Source organism: Oryctolagus cuniculus, chromosome 2 (assembly GCF_051225735.1).
Source record: "Oryctolagus cuniculus isolate XC-2025 breed Fujian yellow rabbit chromosome 2, ASM5122573v1, whole genome shotgun sequence".
Lineage (NCBI taxonomy): Eukaryota > Metazoa > Chordata > Mammalia > Lagomorpha > Leporidae > Oryctolagus > Oryctolagus cuniculus.
This window is the reverse complement of record NC_142868.1, coordinates 182,882,501-182,907,055: the sequence shown is the minus strand read 5'-3', so window position 1 is coordinate 182,907,055 and position 24,555 is coordinate 182,882,501. Positions and strand designations below refer to the sequence as shown.

The window sequence follows — 24,555 nt, the reverse complement described above, 5'->3', positions numbered from 1 at the left end:
CCTGAAGAGGTTCCTGGCTCCTGGCTTTGGATCAACACAGTTCTGACCATTGCAGCCAATTGGGGAGTGAACCAGTGGATAGAAGAATTCTCTCTCTCTCTCTCTCTCTCCCTCCCCTTCTCTCTCTGTGTAACTTTAAAATAAATAAGTAAATCTTGGGAAAAAAAAAAAAAAAGAAAAACAAAGTCAAAATTATAGAGAGAGAGGGAGAGACAAAGAGCAAGGTGTTCATCAGCTGGTTCACTCCTCAGATGGCTGCAACAGCCAGTGCTGGGCCAGGCTGAAGCTAGGAGGCAGTAGTTTCATCTGGGTCTCCCACATGGGTGGCAGGGGCCCTAACACTTGGTGTATTTACCACTGCTTTTCGCATCAGGGAGCGAAAAGTGAAAGTGGAGCATCCGGACACCAACCAGCAGCCATATGGGGTGGGAAAAACATTCCTAGCATTCTCACAAAGGAAATCAACCAAGAAAAGTTAAAATTGCTATAACTATTAGTAACAAAATAAGATAAAAAAGAACACTATAGAAATAGCCACGAACATATTGGTATATTAGGATCTTATATTTATAAGTGCAGAATGGAAAAAAATTAAAGCTTATGAACAGCATTACTTAATGTATACATCAGGAAATTTTCAAGGCACAGTAATGAAAATTAGGGTGAAATCAGTATTTTTTAAAGCTTATTTATTTATTTGACACATAGAGTTATATAGTGTGAGAGAGAGAGAGAGAGACAGAGACAAAGGTCTTCCTTCCATTGGTTCATCCCCCAAAGGGCCACTACGGCCGCTGCTGTGCTGATCCAAAGCCAGGAGCCAGGTGCCTCTTCCTGGTCACCCATGCGGGTGCAGGGGTCCAAGCACTTGGGCCATCCTCCACTGCCCTCCGGGGCCACAGCAGAGAGCTGGACTAGAAGAGGAGCAGCCAGGACTAGAACCTGGTGCCCATATGGGATGCCAGTGCTGCAGGCGGAGGATTAACCAAGTGAGCCACGGCGCCAGCCCCTCAGAGTATTCTTTTTTTTTTTTCTTCTTTTTTCTTTTTTCTTTTTTTTTTTTTTTTGACAGGCAGAGTGGACAGTGAGAGAGAGAGACAGAGAGAAAGGTCTTCCTTTGCCATTGGTTCACCCTCCAATGGCCGCCGCGGCCGGCGTACCGTGCTGATCCGAAGCCAGGAGCCAGGTGCTTCTGGTCTCCCATGGGGTGCAGGGCCCAAGTACTTGGGCCATCCTCCACTGCACTCCCTGGCCACAGCAGAGAGCTGGCCTGGAAGAGGGGCAACCAGGACAGAATCTGGCACCCCGACCGGGACTAGAACCCGGTGTTGCGGCCCCCGCAGGCTGAGGATTAGCCTATTGAGCCGTGGCGCCGGCCTGAATATACATTTTTTAAAAAATATTTTTTATTTTTTTGAAAGTCAAAGTTACACAAAGAGAGGAGAGGCAGAGAGAAAGAGAGGGAGGTCTTTCATGTACTGGTTCACTCCCCAATTGGCCACAATGACTGGAGCCAGGAGCTTCCTCCGGGTCTCCCATGCTGGTACAGGGGCCTAAGAACTTGGGCCATCTTCTGTTGCTTTTCCAGGCCATAGCAGAGAGCTGGATCGGAAGTGGACCAGCTGGGACTAGAACTGGTGCCCATATGGGATGCCGGCACTTCAGGCCAGGGTGTTAACCTGCTGTGCCACAGCGCTGGCCCCAAATATACATCTTTTTTAAGACTGATTTATTTATTTGAAAGGTAAAGTTACAGAGAGGCAGAAAAAGAGTGAGAGAGAGGTCTCCCATCCACTGGTTCACTCCCCAAATGGCCACAATGGCCGGAGCTGTGCCGATCAGAAGCCAGGAGCCAGGTGCTTTCTCGAGATCTCCCATCTGAGTGCAGGGGCCCAAGGACTTGGGCCATCTTCTACTGCTTTCCCAGGCCATAGCAGAGAGCTGGGTCAGAAGAGGAGCACCAGGACTCGAACCAGTGCCTATATGGGATGCCAGTGCTGCAGGTGGAGGCTTAGCCCATTATGCCATAGCACCAGCCCTGAAAAGTGAAATTTGATGAATGATGTATATGTATGATTCACTAGATATTCTGTACAGTAAAAGTTATTATATCATTGTATACTAGTATACTGGCCACTGAGACATAGAATAAGGGGACCTTCTTTAAGGAACTTTATTCTAATTGATGAAACTAGAATACTTTTATTAGAAACTTTATCATACAGAATTTAATATTGGAAGATATCAGCAAGTAAATGGTATGATATGTAGCAAGTAAATGGTAGATCATTTCTACCTAATGTGTGGTCAGTATCAACCATGACAAAGACAACGAAAACTAGAAGTTCAAAATGGGAGGCTATTTAAGGCTATTTTCTGGGAAGGATTTCTGAGGGTGTCAGATTCAAGTTCTTATAGATAACATCTGAGAAGCCTTATTTACAAAGTGAGGCTAACCCAGGTGAGCAGAAGGCCCCACAAGTTGGAAGTTTAGCTAAAGCTGAAATGTACCATATCTTAAAAAAACAAACTTTTAAGTTTGAAATTATCTTAAAATTTAACATGCAGCCCTTTAACCTTTTTATCTCACATGAATATCATTTTTGTGTGCCTCAGACTTGGTCCTGCTATAGCCATCAGCATGTTTGTGACCGGATCCTGTAGCTTCAGTCAGTTTCAGAATTGAGTTTTTTTTGTTTTTTTGTTTTTTTTTTTTTATCTCAGTTTCCATCGTTAGTCTGCCAGTCTCACAGTCTGCCACAGCGTCAGGTGTTTGCCGAGGTAACACTGAGGTGATCTGGTTCTCATCTCCCACTCGCTGCTCGTTGTTTTTCACTGCACCGACTACGCCTTTGTGTTGGCCACTTCGCCTGCGCTCCTCACAGTGGCGTCCGTTGGGACACTTCTCCGTCCAGAGCCACGTGTTCCTACTGCTGTCTCCGTGGCTTAGCCTACTTCCTCTTGCTTGCTTTCAAGGATAATGCTGTTTCTTCTTGTAGCTGCTTCTCAAGCCTCATTCTAGTAAGTTCTAGTAAGTTCCCAGTCTTGATAGCCTCTTCCTGCTACTGCTCTTTGGATCATATTTACAGGGATTTTTATAATGTGCGTAGAACTTGAATCACTGAAATTGCTTATGCACCTCAGGTGATAGTCTGTACTTCAGTTTTCATCAAATCAAACTGATCTTTTTTTCCAAGTAGTCCGTGTTTTCAAGGTTTTGGTACAGGTTATTGCCATATAGAAGTAATGAATGATGCCATAAAGCTTGTCACTTAGAAAATTGTTAGAGGATGGAATGTTTAAAATTGCAGGTAGTTTACATGGAAAACTTTCCATAATTCCCTAGTTTTATTGTTTTTTGAAAAAAGTAATTCTGCTTTTTTTTTTTTTTTACAGATAGCAATGAAACTACATTTTTAAACAATGCTAAAAGGATTTAATAGATTCTGAGCATCTTAATCTCACTTCTTTCCCTGCCAGTTTTGTTTTGTTTTGTTTTTTGAAGATTTATTTGAAAGGCAGAGGGTCACAAAGAAAGAAGGAGACAGAGCCCTTCCATGCTCTGGTTTAGTCCCCAAATGACTGCAGTGGCCTGGCCTGGGCCAGACCAAAGCCAGGAGTCAGGAGCTTCATCTGGGTCTCCCACAAGGGTAGCAGGGGCCCAAACACTTGGGTCATCTTCTGCTGCTTTCCCAGGCATGTGAACCAGCCAGGATAATGACTGGCGCCCATATGGGATGCTGGCATCGCAGATGGCAGTTTAACCCACTGTGCCGTGATGCTGGCCTCTCCCTGGCAGCTTTATTAGGATTCCTCTGGAGGCTGTTTTCGGAAAATGATCTCTTCTTCCTCCCACATTTACCTGTGAGGTCAAGAAGACAAGCATTCCTTACTTGGCATGCACTTTAGAGTAATCATGCCTTTCTTTTTAATGGTTCTTCGGTAGCTTAAAAAAAAAAAAATACCTACTGTAAGGGCCAGCATTGTGGTGCTGCAGGTTAAGCCACTACCTACAACACCAGCATCTGGTTTTGGAGCAATGGTTCAAGTTCTGACTGCTTTGCTTTAGATCCAGCTCCCTGCTAATGCACCTGAGAAAGCAATGGAGGATTGCCCAGGTGCTTTCTTGTTCTGTTTCTCCCTCTCTCTGTCACTCTGCCTTTCAAATAAATAAATCTTTAAAAAAGTAAGGTGATACACAGAGTAAGAATGCAGTTAACTTAGCTGTTAGTACTACTGTTATGTTCTGGGCTGTTCTTTCTAGTACTTACTCTTCACATATATTTCTTGTCATTTCTGTCACAACAAATCTAGCTACTGCTACTAACCCCATTTTAAAGGTTAATAAATTAAAGCAGGGAGAAAATAAATAAATCATCTAAATTTACATAGCTAGTGGGAAGCAGAATTAATAGCTGAATCCAAGTAGTCAGTTTGATTGTAGGTCATGTAATCTTAACCCCCCATCTTTACAGTCTTCCAGATAATTCACAAATTAATTTTAAAGGTGATCTGACTTTGCAGAGGATCACAAGAGATATATGTTTGAATCATTATATATTCCTATTGATTCAGTATGGGATTTGGGAAGGCAGAACAAAAAAGTAGAATTAGACTCAGTTCATTGTCAGATAGGCTTAGGCATGAATCTCTCCTTAACTGGTTACTGTATAGCCATGAGAAAGTCATTTATCTTTTCTGAACTCTGATTCTCTCATTGTGAAGAAGGATAATTATTTTTTACTTGCTGAGCTTTTAAAGAAATAAAAATAAATGGAACCTATAATGTATTGTTTGGCACAAAATAGATGGCCAGTATCAAAATTCAAAGTATATCAAAACTCAAAGTATACTCTAAGGAAGTGATGTTTCTATATAGAAGACTCCAGTAAGCCCTAGTTGGCGGAGCAGTGGTTGAGTGCTGGTTGATGGTGCTGCTAGAGCTAGTGCTGACTTCCATGTGATGTTAAGCAGTGTTCCAAGATCTGGGCATAAAACAAGACAGTCTTTCTGCTCACAAGGAGAAACTCTACTTATTTGTATATCCAAACAGCTACATGGTTACTTTCCTAGAAGCTATAAAGAGACCAGTTTAGGGTGCTGTAAGACACACTGGAGGGGTTACTGAAGCAAACCATAAATGAGGACTAGCTTTTCAGAGGGAGGAGGATGGCAGTGGGAGGGATTAGAGTAGCAAATCCAGGAAGCAAAGTGGAGGTTAGGAGAAATTTGTCATTTCCAGAAGATATTCTGTTCACTAAGTATTAATGAAAATATCAGGGATACCAGAAAAAATATATAAAGGGTCATCAAAAAAAACTCTTTGAAATGCATATTATGAAAATGCTATGCATGAGTTTCCAAAACTTTTTTCCACCCAAATCAAGCTTATTTTTCAATTTCATTTTCTAGAACGTTTTGAGGTTCCCTCTTTTTTTTTTTTTTTTTTTTTTTTTTTGGACAGGCAGAGTTAGACAGTGAGAGAGAGAGAGAGACATAGAGAAAGGTCTTCCCTCCATTGGTTCACTCCCCAAATGGTTTCTACAGCCAGCGCTGCACCAGTCCGAAGCCAGGAGTCGGGTACCTCCTCCCGGTCTCCCACACAGGTGCAGGCGCCCAAGCACTTGGGCCATCCTCCACTGCCTTCCCGGGCCACAGCAAGAGAGCTGGACGAGGAGAGGAGCAACCAGAACTAGAACCCGGTGCCCATATGGGATGCTGGCCCCACAGGCAGAGGACTAGACAAGTGAGCCACAGCGCTGGCCCCCCCTCATACTTTTATTAGGTAAATATCAGACTTTTCAGAGCCTTCTTGTAGATTTAGGCTTTTCTAAAGAAGATTTTTTAAAGTAAAATAAATGTAACTATTTGATGTAATTTTTCTATCAAATACCATTTTTTGGAGTCCATATGCTTGTTATTCAGTACTGTTATCGCATATGGGGAGAAAAAGGGAGTGGAGCAAGGGAACAATGATTTTCAGCGGCTAGAAAGGGTTATTTGTGCATTGGGGTAGGTACCAGTTGTGCTGTGTCTGTGCACGTTTCCCTTCCCCTCGCCACCATCCTTCACGTGTGCTGGATTACTTGTTAGTGGGCTCATCCATAGTAAATGGTTTACTTTGGTGCAGTTTGTTACATAGACGGGAGCTGAAGTTTCCCATCTTTCTATAGTGTCCCTTACCAAAATGCTGTTTACAAATACTACGCAAGATGACTACTTTTGGTAAAACTGGGCTAAGAAAAATAGGAAATGAATAAAGGAGATTTCTTGGTCGGGAAGCAGTGTGGGTCTGGGGGAGGGAAGGGGGTGTTGGAATCAGCTGTGGTGATGTATAGAATGGCATCAGGAGTTACAGGAGTAATGAGTGAAGTTGCTGCAGCAGTTGGGACATGTATTTGGAAACACTGGAAAGTAGTTGATGGGGGACTAACGCTCTTGGTTCCTGAGGGTTTAGCAGAGAACAGAAACAGGAAACATAAAATGAAATCAACTCTGAAAATGTACTTGGGAAAGTCTGTAAAGTAGTGTTGAAATTGTGCACGTAGACATGTTTCCCATAACAAATCTTAGTATACCGCGACTGACCACAGCCTCGGAGGAGGAGAACAGTTTTAGCTGTCCTCCCGCCTCGAGAGACATTATGATGTATCGTCGGTGCAGTCCGTGGCCTTTTGGATCTTTGCGGCATGAAGTCGAGGACGGTGGTGGAATCACTGAGCAGGAAAGCTTGTTGCTTCCTGAGCTGAGGTGGGGTTGGGGTGTGCTGAATTCAAGGGGCTTTCGGGGAAGCGACCCTGCCTCGTTGGAGTCTGCTTCAGCAAGGGCTCCTGGCTGTCTAGGCATTTATAATGATTGTTCTGGAAGGTCTGACAATAACTCTTGAAACTGACTGTTACGATCTCTCCATCCTCAGCGTCTGCCGATTTTTCTCTGACCTTTGTCCATGTTCTGTCTTTGTTCTTCCAGCAGGCTGCAGCCGCTCGTAGTGCTGGTCGCTTGTTCTCTTCTCTTCCTTCACACCTTCCTTTGGCCGTCTCATTCACTCCACTACCTTCAGTGTGTTAGTGGTCCCAAAAACCTTTATACCCCCCTTGTTTGAAATCAACTGGACACACTCACTTGGATGTCCTACTGCCCCTCATAACTAATGCATGGAACAGTGAATTCATTATCCCTTCGTCCCCTGTACGCCCAAGCCTGGCTAACTGGCATTGATGAGTCCTCCGGCCAGTAGCCTCGGTCTTGGTGAGAGCTTATTCAGAAGAGATAAGACCCTGAGTATTGGCAACACTTGAGCCAGGTGACTGATACCTCATCACAGTATTGTTTTAATAGAAAAAGAAACTGAATCTGAAGTGCTGTACCACAGCATTCCTCAGAATATGCTACCCACAGAAATATTTTATAGACCAAAAAACTTTGTAGAATAATATGTGATGACATGAGAAGTTACATATAAAAGTTAGTTTTAAAAAAAAGATGCTGTCAAACAGTATCTATATGGTGATTCCGAAATCATTAAAACTGATACTCGTACCTATCTGTGCTCATACAATGGTGCTTCAAAGAGTTTATAGGGGCCAGCACCATGGCACAGTAGGTTAAACCCCTAGCCTGCAGTGCAGGCATCCCATATGGGCGCTGGTTCCAGTTCCAGCTGCTCCACTTCTGATCCAGCTCTCTGCTATGGTCTGGGAAAGCAGTGGAAGATGGCCCAAGTCCTTGAGCTCCTGGACCCACCTGCGTGGGATACTTGGAGGAATCTCCTGGCTCCTGGCTCTGGATTGGCCCAGCTCCAGCCGTTGCAGCCATCTGGGGAGTGAACTAGTAGATGGAAGACCTCACTCTCAGTTTCTCCCTCCCTCTGTAACTCTGTCTTTCAAATAAATAAAATAAATATTTTTTCAAAAGTCTATGAAAAATGGAATTAAAGGTTAAATTTATTTTGGTGCCAAAATTTTTTGAAAGCCATGTACATGAGGGGGGTGGTCTTCAAAAATTTCATGGAAAATGTTTGTTAGAAAAAACTATTCATGGCCGGCGCCGCAGCTCAATAGGCTAATCCTCCACCTTGTGGCACCGGCACACCAAGTTCTAGTCCCGGTCGGGATGCCGGATTCTGTCCCGGTTGCCCCTCTTCCAGGCCAGCTCTCTGCTGTGGCCAGGGAGTGCAGTGGAGGGATGGCCCAAGTGCTTGGGCCCTGCACCCCATGGGAGACCAGGAGAAGCACCTGGCTCCTGCCTTCGGATCAGCGCGGTACGCCGGCCGCGGCGGCCATTGAAGGGTGAACCAACGGCAAAGGAAGACCTTTCTCTCTCTCTCTCTCTCTCTCACTGTCTACTCTGCCTGTCAAAAAAAAACAAAAAAAACAAAAAAAACAAAAAAAAAGCTATTCATGGATTTCATATTTTTTGTGCTGAAATAAACATTTTAATTCCATTTTCCCACAGACTTTCTGAAGTACCCTTGTATTGGTAGAAGATATTCACCTTAGTTGATGCTAGATAACATAATTATAGATGATTTTAATTTATTCTTCTTTCTTATATGTATTTTGTAAAGTGATACAGTAAGCATGTAATTCACACATGCAAACAGTTTGGCCCATCTTTTCCTCTCCCAACTCCTGCTGAATTATTGTGACGTCTCATTCCCTCCAACTGTTGCCCTGTCCAGCTGCTCGGTAGGAGTCAGTCAGCAGTCACTGCAGTCCTCTTGCCGCCATTGCTCAGGACTGGAGCGCTATCCCGTTAGCTGGCTATATATTAAATCTCGAAAACCATGAAAAACTGAGTCAATGTTGAGTATTTTCCTCAAGTTTACAGTGTGGTCTCAAGACCTTCAGCCAAGTGGAATTTAGCCAACTCAATATTTAATTTTGTATATTCTCTTAACCCTGACATCTCACTTTCTACCAGGACGCAGAAGTTTTGCCACATTTGAGCAGGAGAGGGAAGGAAGAAAGGAGGGAGGGAAAGAAAATATGGCTTGATCTCAGGCCTTTGCAAATCTTTGCCCATTCCTCCCATTCCACCTCTGCAACCTGCCATACTTTGCCCTTGTTGGTTGTTTTGTTTTTTCCTCCCCTATTCAGCAGACAATTTATTGGTTTTCTTGGGAATTTAGTCAGTAAGAGCAAATAACCAAGTAATGAAAATCCATCAGTTTTAGTGCCAGATATTATATCACATCTTATTAGGAGTATTTCTTGAAGCATGTCATGCTAATAGTCCCAGAGTGTAATTATACTTGCAGATTTCTCTTGCTTTCAGGGAGTTTGTAATGTGTTCCAGATGGTTAAATAGAAAAGAGACATTTTGTACGGTCTTTTCATTTGTGATTAGGAATTTGATGTTACCTACTACTCGTATTACCAGTATTGCTTTGTTAGATTGGAACATGAGAGGAACTAAATGTGTTTGTGTGTTTTACACTCTTGTACTATGGTCAGCAGTAAACTGGACGTTTCCTGAATTCTTTCCCTTGTTAATTGCTTTGACTTAAGCATCATTACAGTGGACCAACTGTCTTAAATAGTAGTTCTTTATTAATATGGTCCTTTATTTCTTCTTGGAAAATATTCATTTGGGTTTGTTTTAAACAAATGAAGTGCTTGGGAAAACTTAGATAAAACTGAAAATAGATTCATTTTCCAAATTTTTGGAAATTCTCTGGCCTTTTACCACAAGTATGGCTTAGGTTCAAAATCACTGGGACACATACTCCGGATTTTACTAATAGCAGTGGTGATGACTTCATTGATCCCTTCTTACTGTCCGTGACCTTTGTGGGACCCCCAGCTGCTCTGCTTTGATAGGCAGTGTAGGGAGGATCAGCCATGACTTCTCCTTTGGCATGTTGAGTTGTGATTTCCAGCGGAGATCCTTGCAGTTGAAGTCGACACTTTTTAAAAATAAAATCTACTCCTAATGATGACTTACACCTTACCCCTCAATAAGAGAATCAGCAGAACCTATAGGTTCTATCTTATTTGGAATTGACATTCTTTATTGTAATTTTGTTCATGTTTATTTTTAAATTTTTTTGTTTCTCTGGAAAAAAAAGATGATGCTCAGTTGCAAACATGAAAAGTTGTCAAGTTGCTTTGCTACAATAAAACTCAAGGATAAAACATGAAGGATTTGATACTCTTCTCTCAAAACAGATAAGCTGTATTGAGCTTGACTTGTTTAAGTAACATTAGTGTTTTTTGTATTTTTTGATAGCATAGATCCTCTGCTCTACATTTGAATGTTTCATATGTTTTTGTTTCAGTTAATCTTCCTCCAAGTTTGCTATTCAAGGCAAATGCCTGAATGAGATTTCTAGGAGTTTGATGTATTTTTTGAGGAATAGTTTGTGATTCCATTCCCCCTTTCTACACTGGGAAAAAAGCAAAGCCCCTTTGTTAGGATTCTGTTCATGGTTATGGGGAAAATTTTTTCAAAGACTAAAATGATACAAGTGAGCAAAAGAAGTTGGTGAACTTGACTATGGAGTGGTCATAGTGATAATCTCTAAACAGTACTGAACTGAACCTAAGCTCCCTAGGAATCTGAACATACGTAGAAACATTGTCATTTGAAAACTGTGAACAGCATGTTTGGACCTCAGAAATAGAGGAGCCATTTCAAGTACAGAAACTGTTGGGACTAAAGTCAGAGCTGAGCAAAATTGGTTTGGCCTTCTCCAGTTGAGTACTGAGTTAACTGTCTTTCTTCCCTTACCACTTTGTTGTTCCCCTTACCCTTCCTAAGGCAAAAGTGTAAAACTTGGGTTATTTTTCCTTCTAAAATTTAAATGAAAATTTCATACCACAGGCTCCTTTTTTCTTTTGCAATACACCGATTTGTCACTTTGTCCAAATGTAAATGTTTCCTTATGCTTTTGAAGCAAATTCCCTTTTGTAATTTAAAAAAAAAAAAAAAAGATGAGCCGTGAGCACAGCACAGAATAAGGGTCAGGGATCATGAGGATCCTTGGCTTCATCATAGCCTGCAGGTAACCGGGACATCTGGTTCCTTGACTTGAAGAAGTATCTTGTTCTTGATAAGGGAGAGAATAGGGAGAGAAGAACCACCTGTAAGAGCAGGGGCAAATGTCGATCGTTAGACTACCACCGTTCTCTGTTCTTGCAGTTCTCTCCGAGGCTTGTTAGAGACATGGAAATCAGCAAAAAATAAAATAAAATATATAATTCCAGAATTACATTTTGATGATAAATAATGTAAACTCTTAAATATTTTGGGGGGATGAGAACAGGTAGATAACAGTGAGAGCTACTTTCTGTAATTTTCTTTAAATATTTTTGTTCATTGTCAGACTTTCCTATTTCTCTTTAAACTGCTACATCCTACCTCTTCCTGACTTAATCTCCCCAAAACTACCTGCCCTTCTCAACTTCTTTAGAATCCCATTGATGCTTCCTTATAGAATAGATCTACAAAATTCTTTCCAATCTTTCCAAAAAAATCCTTATTCACTCTATAAATGTCATTAAATTCCTTCTCAAAAAGATAAAGTTACCCCAAACTGAGACGAAGAAAAGGCACATTATTATTAACTATTCAAAATTATTAATTTAAATGAGAGTATTGAAAACAATATAGGAAATTTTAATATGTATTTTGTTGTGTTTTAAAATGTTTTTGTATTTACTTGCTTCATATAAATTGGACTATAAAATATGTGCAGAGATGTAATTAATTTTTTAAAAATACGTATTTATTTACATGAAAGGCAGAGTTACAGAGAGACAGAGAGAGAGAGAGAGAGATGAGTCTTCCATCTGCTGGTTCGCTCCCCAAACAGCCAGAGATGGGGCAAACTGAAGCCAGGAGCCACGAGCTTCTTCCAGGTCTCCCCTGCAGGTGCAGAGGCCCAAGCACCTGGGCCGTTATCAGAGAGCTGGATCAAAGTTGAGCAGTTGAAAAATGATTCACACTAGGATTCCATTGAATGAAATGTTTTAAATTAATATAGATAGAATGAAACTTGATACATAAAAATTTGGGATATACATGATTTTTCTCTTTATGTAAAAGTTACATGTATGTGATGAAATTTATGGTAATTAAGGAAATATCTCTGTGGGTTTGTGGTAAGAAGTGACAGCAGAATATCTGAAAAGAAATAGTACTTTGGATTCATGATAACTTCTTCTAGTTAACTAAGCTAGAAATTGTTCCTTTGTGTGTCCCAGCCTCTCTCTTACTTACCCCACTTTGATCATGAGGTGAAAGATTTGTTACTGTGATTCCCATAATCTTGAGGAGTGGGAGGAAGTTGCTCACTTACCCACTTGGCTCTTTTCCAGGAATCTGGCATGTGAAGCACATGTCTTTTTTTTTTTTTTTTAAGATTTATTTATTTATTTGAAAGAGTTACACAGAGAGAGAGGTCCTCCATCCACTGTCTCACTCACCAGTTGGCTGCAACAGCCGGAGCTGTGCCATCTGAAGCCAGGAGGCAGGAGCTTCTTCCTGGTGTCCCACGCAGGTGCAGGGGTCCAAGGACTTGGGCCATCCTCCACTCAAGAGCTCATGAGTTTACATTCCCCACGGGGAATGTATGTTCTTTGTGTTCCTGTATCCTAGGAAGCTGTGTTAGGAATTAATTCACACCTTTGTGTCTTTTCCCTAAACCTGATGTTGGACCTTAACTCTGTTAGCTGACTGTCAAGTTCTGTTCACAGGGTGACAGGTAAATGGTATTACCGGTGACCATGCTGGTCCTCGTGTGTCCTGGCATGTTAACTGAGAGGAAAATGCTGAGCCACTAAAGGGAAATGAGGTTGCATCAGCTTAAGCATCGAGCAGTGTGGCTGATACACATAGGAGAGGAGCAGCCACAGAGCAGATGACCTTTTACTGCACATTGGCCCCCTCTGCTAGTTCCATAGGCCGTCAGCACACAGGACTTTGACCTAAATAACAGTTCATTTTCTCCCCTCTGGGGAGGAGCAGCAGTGGCTACAATGGAAAAAATTACTGAATCTCCTATACCACAGTTTCTCAACCACAGTACTAGTGACATAATGGGTTGGAGAACTCTTTGTTGTGGGGGCCATGCTGTGCACTGTAGGATGTTCAGCAAAGTCTCTGACATCTAGCCAGTGGATATCTTCACCCTGAGTTGTGACAACCAAAAAGGCCTCGAAACTGTTCAGTGTTCCCCAGGGGATAAAGCAGCTCCTGGTTAAGAACAAATAATAAATAAAATGGGCTGGTGCTGTGGTGTAGTGGGTAAAGCCACTGCCTGGCATCCCATATCAGTGCTGGTTCTAGTCCTAAATGTTCTACATCCAATCCAGCTCCCTGCTAATGCACCTGGAAAAGCAGCAGAATATGGCCCAAGTGGTTGGGCCCCTGCACCCACGTGGGAGACCCAGAAGAAGCTCCTGGCTTCTGGCTTCAGATTGGCCCATCTCCGGCCAGTACAGTCATTTGGGGAGTGAAGCAGAGGATGGAAGGTCTCTCTCTGTCTCTCCAACTCTGCCTTTAAAATAAAAAAAAAAAAAAAAAAAAAAAAAAAAAAAAAAAACAAAACCTGATACTTACATACCTTTGCCCTTTTGATTGGTTATTTCTATGACTAAGACAAATTCTTAAATGATGGGCCATACATTTTAATTATTTTGGTAACTCTACAAAGGTTGTACCAATTTACATTCCTAACATTGATGTGGGATGTTTATATTATTCTAGACCTTGAGCCAGTGCTGGATTTTGCCAGTCTTTTTAATCTTTTGCCAATATGATAGATGAAAAATTACTTTGCCATAATTTTAATTTAATTCAAAGAGTTATAAATTAAGATGGGTATATTTTTTATTTTTTATTGTTTATTTGCATGTCATCCTTTGTGCATTGCTTATTCTTTCTCAGTCTTTTTTCTGGAGATATTAATTTGATTATTTGTGGGGTCATGGGATTGTTTTTCATTGTTACTAGTAAAAACTATTTTTCCTTGATGATTGCTGGCTTTTATAACAGGTTCTGTGCCTTTTTCTGTTAGACTGAACTTATTAAGGTGTGTTAGCTTTTTGTCACTTCTAAAAAGATTTCTTTTACTTTTTGAAAAGCAGTGAGACAGAGTGCTCTTCCATCCCTAGTTCATGCCCCAGATGGCTGCAATAACTGGGGCTGTGCCAGGCTGAAGCCAGGAGCCAGGAACTACATCCAGGTTTCTCACTTGGCTGGCAAGAACTCAAGTACTTGAGCCGTTATCCACTACTTCCCCTGTGCTTTAGCAAGGAGCTGGTTCAGAAGTGGAAGAGCTGGGACTCAAACCAGCACTCTGATATGGGGTGTAGGCATCCCAAGCTGCAGCTTATTAAACTGCTGTGCCATGGCGCCACATTTCAGTTACTTTAACTGAAATACCTAAGGGGAGCAATTTAAAAGGGAAAAGGGTTTATTTGGGCTTACATTTTGGTGGTTCACAGTCCAAGGTGGAGTGGCCTGGTTAGTGTGGTGCCTGGTGGAGGCTGGCAGTGCGGAGTGTGTGCAGAGGAGAGGTCACGTGGTGAGCCAGGGAGCAGTGAGGGTCCCAGGAAGCACACTCTCCGTCACCCTCTGCATGGTCTCTCATGCTGCTCCAAGCTAGCAACCTGATCCTCCCATCAGCTCCCAAAGGCCCCTCCTTCATACACCATAATTGGATCAAGCCCCTCCATAATCTATCAACCATTAGTTTTAATCCATTAACCATGAGTTTGGAGGGCCACATCCTGTTCAATCCATAACAGATGTCATACGCATACATAAGATACTCAGTAGATTCTTGAATTGAATGTAGAAGAACACTGGTACTTCTCCAAGGAACAAGTGTGTGAATGATCATGTGCACATGTGTGTATAGATTCATGTATGAACAGAGAAGGGCTAAGTCTGAGCTGTATGCCCCTGTTTTCTAGGTGTATCTACCTTTAGAAGGCATTGGGAGGAGCCACGGGCAATTAGTAGGGTGTAGTTTCTTAAGATGCACCTGAAAGCTGAAGGAGAAAATTGGCTAGGTTGGTGGATGGTTCAGTTCAGATCTCCCTACCCTGAGCCTATTAGGTCAAACAAGGGATGAGAGTTCAGGGTTAAAAGGAGCTAGAGGTTGGGGCCAGCGCCGTGGCTCACTTGGTTAATCCTCCGCCTGCGGAGGCGCCATATGGGCACTGGGTTCTAGTCCCAGTTGCTCCTCTTCCAGTCCAGCTCTCTGCTGTGGCCCCGGAGGGCAGTGGAGGATGGCCCAAGTGCTTGGGCTCCTGCACCCGCATGGGAGACCAGGAGGAGGCTCCTGGCTTCAGATCGGCGCAGCACCGGCATAGCGGCCATTTTGGGGGTGAACCAACGGAACAAAGACCTTTTTCTCTCTCTCTCACTGTCTAACTCTGCCTGTCAAATAAGGGGGAAAAAAAGGGTGGCAGAGTCCAAAGTACTGGAGCCATCACCCCCTGCCTCCTAGTATTTTGTGCATTAGCAGGAAGCTGGAGTGGCAGCCTAGCAACTGCACAAAATACTTCCTGCCCTTTGATAAGTTTTAGAAGTTTAAAGCGACTCAAATACTATCTTCCAAAAAAAAAAAAAAAATTGAGAGCGAGTTATCTAGGCAAAAGAAGGTGAGATTAATTACATTTTTATATTTTCTGTTCTTGATTCATAAAGCAAGTAGTTCTTTTATAATCAGAGAAAATAAACCTTTGGTTTTAAAAAGGTTGAGTTTTTGCCTCTTTAATTAAAAAAGAAAGTTTTAAATTTATGTGTGTTCACTTTCAATGATTCCATGCTCCTATTCCCTGCCTTCTTGTGTTCACTTCAGGAGAAAGGATGCAAGGGTAGCTTTCTTAGCTCTTACCATTTATTTGTTCAAATGCTGTTAGGTGTTTTGTTGATGGATGGTAGGCACAGTCTCTTTTCTTTTCTTTTCTTTTCTTTTCTTTTCTTTTCTTTTCTTTTCTTTTCTTTTCTTTCTGTCTGTCTGTCTGTCTGTCTGTCTTTCTTTTTAAAGGAACAGACAGAGAAAGGTCTTCTTCCATCCACTGGTTCACTCCCCAAATGGCTCTAACAGCCAGAGCTGAGCTGATCTGAAGCCAGGAGCCAGGAACTTCTTTCAAGTCTCCCCTGCAGGTGCAGGGGCCCAAGCACTCGGGCCATCTTATACTGCCTTCCCGGACCATAGCAGAGAGCTGGATCAGAAGAGGAGCAGCTGGGACTTGAACCAGCACCTGTATGGGATGCCAGCACCACAGGTGGAGAATTAGCCTACTATGCCACAGTGCAGGCCCAACACTGTCTCTTAAGGAAGTTACTGCTAAACTAGAAAACAGCATACACACATAAAAGATGTTTAATAATCCTGTGTGTTTTTTTTTATTTTTATTTTTATTTTTTTTTGACAGGCAGAGTGGACAGTGAGAGAGAGAGACAGAGAGAAAGGTCTTCCTTTGCTGTTGGTTCACCCTCCAATGGCCGTTGCGGCCGGCGCGCTGCGCTGATCTGATGGCAGGAGCCAGGTGCTTCTCCTGGTCTCCCATGGGGTGCAGGGCCCAAGCACTTGGGCCATCCTCCACTGCCCTCCTGGGCCACAGCAGAGAGCTGGCCTGGAAGAGGGGCAACTGGGACAGAATCCGGCGCCCCGACCAGGACTAGAACCTGGTGTGCCAGTGCCGCAAGGTGGAGGATTAGCCTAGTGAGCCGCGGCGCTCGCCAATAATCCTGTTTTTTATCTTGAAAATTTAGAATTTATGTGTCATTGTCTCCCTAGAAGCAGAATGAGAATTAAAAATAAAAAAGCCATGTGAAGATACATAAAGCCTCCTGAGTATGTTTTACTGAAATAGGAGGATGTAACAAACAATTAAAGTAATATATGATGTCCAAGTCGTGCAAAAATGAAAAGAAAACATGATAGCCCTCTCATTTATTAAAAGGCAGCTGCTATGTAGAAGAAATATTAAATTTAGTTGGCTGTGTCTATTTGTTAATCAAATACTTCCATGGTGTTTACCATGTGCCAGACACTGTTTTGGGTAACTTAAAAATACTGAATGTTTACTCTCCCAACAACTCTTGACTAGGTATAAATAGTATTCCACTTTTTGTAGTTAAGGAAACTGAGACATGGAAAGGTTAATGTCAGAAAATTAGTTATGAGGTTGTACTGCAAAATTCGCAGTTTCAGTCATAATGCTGTACTATTGTAAAAAGAGGATTTGGTTGCCAGAAGGCAGATAAGAATAGCTGAAGCTCAGATAATTTATTTAACTGGTTTGAGGTTTCATTCTTTCAATGTATCAGAGTTTATTAATCCATTCTATTATTGATGGCATTGAGTAATTCTTATTTTTTGCTCTTACAAATGTTAGCAGCATGTCCATTCTCTTCATATGTGCTGCTGTACGTATGCAGGGGACTTCCTTGGGGGAAGTGGCTGTCCTTATTGCTGGTCTACTGGTAGAACTTCTGCCACTTACTAAGGTGCCCAGATTTATTGCCCAGCCACAGTCTCCTTGGAAATCTTACTCTGGCCATGCAGAAGCAGATTTCTTATCTTTCGGACAGAATTATGTCTTTTAGCCTCTGTGAATTTGCCCAGATTTTTAAAGATACCTAAAAAATTATGTGGTGAAATAGTTCTCATAAAAGCTTTTTGTAATAATAATAATTAAATCAGCCTTTTAAAAATGAAAGATTAACAAAGAAAAATTTAAAATTTAAAAATTTAAAATTAATCAACAAAAAATAGCCTATTGCTATTCTATTCCAAAACGTAAATACTTTGTAGTTCAGCCCCAGCCCCAGGTCTCCTCTACATAGTGTTAATAAAGCAACCCCACACTGTGCAGGAAGCAAGTAAGTAAAGTTTACACCTGCTTTGAACTTACATCGCTTTCAATATAGATGGCTTAATTTCAGGTTTTATTGAAATCATGTTTGTCTTCGATTTGGAGAGCACAACCCTGGTGTCATCAATAGGAAGGCTGTAATATTCTTCTGTTTTCTTTTATGAAAATCTTCTGGTCTCGTCCAAGAAAAAAGCTTATTTCTTCACACAATTTTTTAAGTGCCACTTATTTCTTAAATTTTATTTGGGATAAAGTTAACAAAAACACAGAAGTTACTGTGGAAGCATAACTCCATGTTACCAAAATAATTTATGGTTGCTTCTAGTGTTAATGGTTTATTTATAATGACTCACTATGGGTGGCAGCATAGCTAACCTAAGTATGAGTCCCAGCTCACTGGCAGTTTTGGCTAGCTTCACTCATTTCTCGCCCCATCAAAAAGTATATCCTAAAGAACAGTTAAAGTGAAACAAAAATAACCTTGCATCTGCACTAACTTTATTAAATAATGCCTATACTAAGTGTTGTTTTTAACAAGTTACTTTCATTCCACTTCCAAATTAGTGTTTTTAGGTAAGAGAATCCAGCATCCTCAGAGGTTTGAAAATTTCTCTTACTCCCTGAGAGACAGAGCCTAAGACTCTAGGTTCTTTTGACTGGCATCACATAGGGCAATAGTTGCTAATGGAAGATGGGGTTGTTTGGGTTTTTCCTGCTTTTTAAAAGTCACAATCATGAGTCAGTTTATGTGTACACAGAGGTGTTGCCTTGGTCTAAAGCTGGCCACTTTTCTAAACTTTCCAAGTGAATTGTGCTGGTCTTTCTGCCCATTGTTAATTCTATTTCTGTTGTATAATTCTGTATATTATTGAGTATTTTCAGTTGCTAGCTGGTTCTCAAGAACATCAAATTAGTGAATTTTAAAAATTTAAAAAAAAGTAAAGTGGTACTAGTATACATGATATAAAAATTTTAAGACACTTACAAAATAATAGGAAATGAAATATTTAGAAATAATAGCATATAGTAGTTGTTCCTGGGTAAATGGGCACATACTTAAATATTATTCACTTTCAAAACTAGTTTAAACAACAAAAGATGAAATGAATTTTTTTAAAGTTATAAATCCAGAGAGAGAGAAGAATGGGAGAGTCAGTAACAAAATTTTTTAGTTGAGAAACCAGCTAGAATCTTAGCAACAATATTGCCTCCTCTGAGTGAGCCCTGGTAAGGGGGAAAGCTGAGGACCAATTACACCTGTTTTAACTCACATTTTCACTGAAACTGCACTTGTCCTGGTGAGTCTCCAGAAAGACTGGGTACTCTAGTGCTGGGTAACTCTGGAAGTGGAGGTGAAGGAAAGAACACTAAGATAAGGAAGAGCATTTGAAGCTATTTGGAAAAGGGGCAGATGCCCAGGTCCCCTTCCTCACACTTTGCCACTGTGCCAGTGTGCTCCCTCCCCCTGGCAGGAGGGAGACCTGAAATACGTTCTCTAGACTACAGTGGGGCATCTCTGGGGTGGTGAATACCAGGCACATGGAAGGTTAGAGGTAAATTAAATGAGCACTGGCAGTTTGAATGCTGGGAGTTGCTGCTTGCTTCTCCATTGTTGGATCCCCAACTGGATAACAAGGCCGCCATCCCTGAGGGGGTCTCTGGGACTCTCACCGAGCCAGGGAGAGAAACCTAAAGACAAAAAGAGCTAGACAGGCCGGCGCCATGGCTCACTAGGCTAATCCTCCACCTGCGGCACCGGCACTCCAGGTTCTAGTCCCGGTCGGGGCACCGGATTCTGTCCCGGCTGCTCCTCTTGCAGTCAAGCTCTCTGCTGTGGTCCGGGAGTGCAGTGGAGGATGGCCCAGGTGCTTGGGCCCTGCACCCCATGGGAGACCAGGAAAAGCACCTGGCTCCTGGCTCCTGCCATCAGATCAGCGCAGTGCGCCGGCCGCAGCGCACCAGCCGCGGCGGCCATTGGAGGGTGAACCAATGGCAAAGGAAGACCTTTCTCTCTGTCTCTCTCTCTCACTGTCCACTCTGCCTGTCAAAAAAAAAAAAAAAAAAAAAAAAAAAAAAAAAAAAAAAAAAAAAAAGAGCTAGACGTAAATACTGCACCCCACCTGGTAAATCTGCTTCTTGTAGGAAGTAAGTTAACCATTCTGAAACTGCTTCACAGGTCTGTAGTTGCTGGAGGAATATGGGTAACTGGTAGAAGGTGGGAGCCATGCTTTTCGCTTCAGGCAGGTTACCCATAGTGAAGGCCATGGTCAGTAACCCCATGTATGCAGTTAGAATCAGCTTCTGCCCCAATAAGAAGATGCCATCAGGAATCCGAGAAAAGCATCTGATATGTTTTTAAAAAACCAAAATAAGCAAATAGAAAAAGAAAAACCTGGGGAAAACAGGCAGCTGAGAAAACTTTATGTATATGTTTATTTATACAGTTACATATGTGAGGGATCTTTAAAAAGTTCTTGGAAAATGCATATTATGAAAAAACTATGCTTAGATTTAAAATTTTTGCATCCAAATAAACTTATTTTTAAATTCTATTTTCTTTTTTTAAAGAGAAGTTTGGTTGTAAGGATTTAAAGGAATGCTGTTTATAAAGTACAGAGTATGTTTTCCTTGACATGTGGCAACATCACTACTAGAAAACAAAGACATCACTGAGAACAATGTAACAGGATTCACACTGTTAAGTGTTATTAAATTCTATTTTTTGAGCTTTCTGAAGTACTCACATACCCATGTGTGTGTAAAATATCGGCACAAAGCTGTAATGCTGCGTGCATAAAGCAAGAACAGCATATTTAAAACCTTTTTAGTTGAGAGGCAGAGTGCTCCCATCAACTGGATCACTCCCCAAATACTCACAGTGGCTGAGGGCCAAAGCCCAGGGCTGGGAAGTCTGTCTACACCTCCAACCACTTGAATCATCAGCCCCGTCTTCCAGGGTCTGCTGTAGCAAAGGAAGCTGTTGGAACAGGGAATGAGAATAAGGAGTTGGAGCCAGGAATCAAATGTAGACACTCTCGTTAGGATGAGAACATCCTAACCGGCGTCTTAACCGGTTACATTGTTAGTGATGTCTTTATAAAGCCATCAGGAGTTCAGTCATGAGAACCCCCTTCTAAATACCATAATCAGTTAAGTTTTCACCCTCTTAAAACCACTAATATGTAACTTTGAGGATTAATCCCCTGCATGAGTTCAGGGGTGGTGGAGGGGGCACAAATTGAATTCCAAGTGTAGCAACTGGTAATGGTTGATTTCTGAAGAAATCAGAATATATTGAAATGCTTACTGTTGTTCATTCTGGCTGGTAGATTGGTAGGTATTAATTTGTCCTGTTTGTATGTTTAAATTCTGGCCCAGCACAGGTGCCTAATTCCAAAATAGTAAAGCAAGAGGATTTTAGATTTCCCCGTTACTCCTTCTCTGTTAGCTGCCGTATAGGCACTGCTCTACCACCTTAAGAGGAGTTGAGGTGCTGTGTTAGTCCTCGCACCTGCCAGAACCCAGCACCAGGAGCAGATAATGAAGGCAGAAAGGCTTCACTGTGGGGGAAATGTTAGAACATGGAGTTGGAAGCCTCCATGCCCAGGCATGCTCAGTAGTCATGGATCTGTCAGAGGTTTGATCCATCCGTATCCAGTGTCTGCTCTGAGCAGAGTGAGGAAAAACTTTAAATATTTGAACTATAGCTAGCACAGATAATTACATAATTACTGGAGAGATACATATTAATGTATTATAAAACAATGAAAATAGGTTTGTGCTTATTGATACTAAAATGTACTAGATATGCATAAATTAAACCGCTAGTTTTATTTTTTAATATGAATTAATTTGGGGGAGAATTGGCATGTTAACATTATTCGATCTTTGAACTCATGAACATACTGAGTCACTCTTTTTTTGAATCTCTTTTAGTTTCTTTCAGGAAGGCCTAATAATTTTAAGTGTGTTAGTCTTGCCATCTTTGTCAAATTGTTTCCCAATTATTTTGATTGTTGGTGTTATCAATTATAAATAAGATTATTTTAAAATTTATTTTCCAATTTTTTGCTGCAGTTTTCTAGAAACAGTTGTTTTTGTGTGCTTAACCTTGGGAATTCACTTTCCCAAATACACTTACTGTGTTCACCTTTGAATATTTTATGATAAATTCATTTATAAATCTAATAATAGTTTTTCTGATTCTTTAGAATTATGTACCTTACAATTGTTTAAATTAATAAAAACAATTAGGGGGCTGGCGCATGGCTCACTTGGTTAATCCTCTGCCTGTGGCACCAGCATCTCATATGGGCGCCAGGTTCTAGTACCGGCTGCTCCTCTTCCAGTCCAGCTCTCTGCAGTGGCCTGGGAAGGCAATGGAGGATGGCCCAAGTGCTTGGGTCCCTGCACCCACATGGGAGACCAGGAGAAGCACCTGGCTCCTGGCTTCGGATTGGCGCGGCGCCGGCCATTGTGGCCATTTGGGGAGTGAACCAAGAGAAGGAAGACCTTTGTCTCTGTCTCTCTCTCTCTCTCACTGTCTAACTCTATCTATCAATTAAATAATTAAAAAAAACACACACACAATTAGGTCTTTCTTCTCAAACATGCTTTTGTTTCCTTTTCTTGCCTTATTGCACAAAGTAGGATCCCCAGTGCATCTAATACACTGATGGATAGCAGTGATGAAAGTGAACATTCTTCCTTTAGTCTCAGTGTTTAAAGGACTTGTTCTAGCTCTAGGTTTTTCATTGATTCCCATTATCAGATTGAAGGAGTTCTTTTTAATTCTTAGTTTGCTGAGAATTTTATTTACCATGAATGAATGCTGAATTTTGTCAGATGCTTTTTCTGCATAGAGTTTTTAAAAATATATTAATATAGTTATATTGATGATTTTGTTTTTTAAATCAATCTTTATTCCTTAGAAATAGACCACATTTGATTATGAAGTATTATCTTTCTCTATGACTGGATTTGATTTGCTATTTTACATCTGCATTCACAAGGCTGATTTTCTTTACTGGTTGCATCTTTCTCAGGTTTTGTTATTAGGGTTCTGATTCCCTAGTAAGATAAACTGAGAGGTATCCCTCTCCTATTTTCTTGAAAGGGTATCGAGATTGTAAGTGTTACTTCCTTCAGTGTTGACAGACTCAACAATGAAGCCATCTGTGCCTGGAGTTCTATTTTGGTTTTAATTAAAAATTAATTTCTCTAATACACATAGTCTATTTCTTTTTGTGGCTATTGTGGTAGTTTGTATTTTTTGAGAGATTTTTCATTCTATCTCAGTTACTGAATTTATTTGCATAATGTTGTTTAGAACATAATGCTTGTAGGGTCTGTAATGACATCCCATTTCTTATATTTGTAATTTCAGTTTTTAAATTTTCTTTATCAGTCTTTCCAAAGATTTATCCATTTTTGATTTTTTCAAAAAAGCAAATTTTGGTTTTAGTTCTTTTAATTTTCTATCTTTATGCTATTGTTTATGTTATTATATTTATTATTTTTTGCTTAAATATGATATAAAATTTTTGTTTCTATGGAGCCTGGAGCCAGCATTGTGGCGTAGTAGATTAGGCCTCCACCTGCAATGCTGGCATCTCATGTGGGCACCAGTTTGAGGCCCAGCTGCTCCATTTCTGATCCAGTTTCCTGATAATGCACCTGGGAAAGCAGTGGAAGATGGCCCAAGTGCTTGGGCCTCTGTACCCATGTGGGAGACTGGAAGAAGCTCCGGGCTCCTGGCTTTGGCCTGGTCCAACCCCAGCCATTGAAGCTATTTGGGGAGTGAACCAGCTTAACTCACTGCTTCATAATGCTGGTCCCACCAGTAAATTTCTGAATTTGATGTTGAATTCTCTGGTTCTTGAATTTCAGTTTATTTATTTTTTTCCATTTGCTGCCAATATTTATAATGTTTTTACCCATTATAATATCTTTTAAGCCTTTAAACATTTGCAGTCACTGCACTAATGTCTTTGTTAAGTCCAACATGTCAATCATCTGTGATAGTTTCTATTGACCAGCTCTTCCCCCAACAATCTTAAAACATACACTTAGCCATACAGCTAACAGTTGCAGCCCTGAGTACTAAAAACTTAGGTTCTTACAACTGCCTATACATGAATACTCATAGCAGCTGTATGTGTAAGTTAAAAACTACAAACAACTTAAATACACTTCAAGGGCTGAGTGGTTAAAAAAAGAAAAAATATTGTGATTCCTCTGTACCACGGAGCAATAAAAAGGAATGACATGTTGATGCATGCAGCAACTGCATGAATCTCAAGGCTGTTATGCTCGATGAAGAAAACCATCTAAAAAGGATCCATGCCGTGTGACTCAATTTATGCAGCATTCTGAGAGTGACACAGTTACAGAAATGGAGACAGGCAAATGGTTACCAGGAGTTAAGGAAAGGGGAGGAAGGGTGTAATTATAAACAGCAAGAGGGGCTTTGTGGTGATGGAACAGTTCTACATCTTGAGTGTCATGTAGTGTGAACCTGTACAAGTACTAAACTGTCATGCAGTTGTAAACAAAGACATACAAAATAAGTACATGCCAAAACTGGCAAAATGCAGGGAAGGTGTGCAAGGTGTCTAGTATAGATAATTCTATTGTGCTGCTTTCCAGCTTTCTAGTAGCTTTGATCTACATTCTCTGATTCCCCAAGCCAATAAGAGGCTGGTTTTTTTCTTTA

At 41.2% G+C, this 24,555-nt stretch overlaps 1 protein-coding gene across 9 annotated transcripts in view; it reads left to right on the top strand.

The window, feature by feature from the left end:
• NCOA1 (nuclear receptor coactivator 1) overlaps positions 1-24,555 on the top strand; it is a 262,111-nt gene that overhangs the window by 113,323 nt on the left and 124,233 nt on the right. The window lies entirely within an intron of this gene.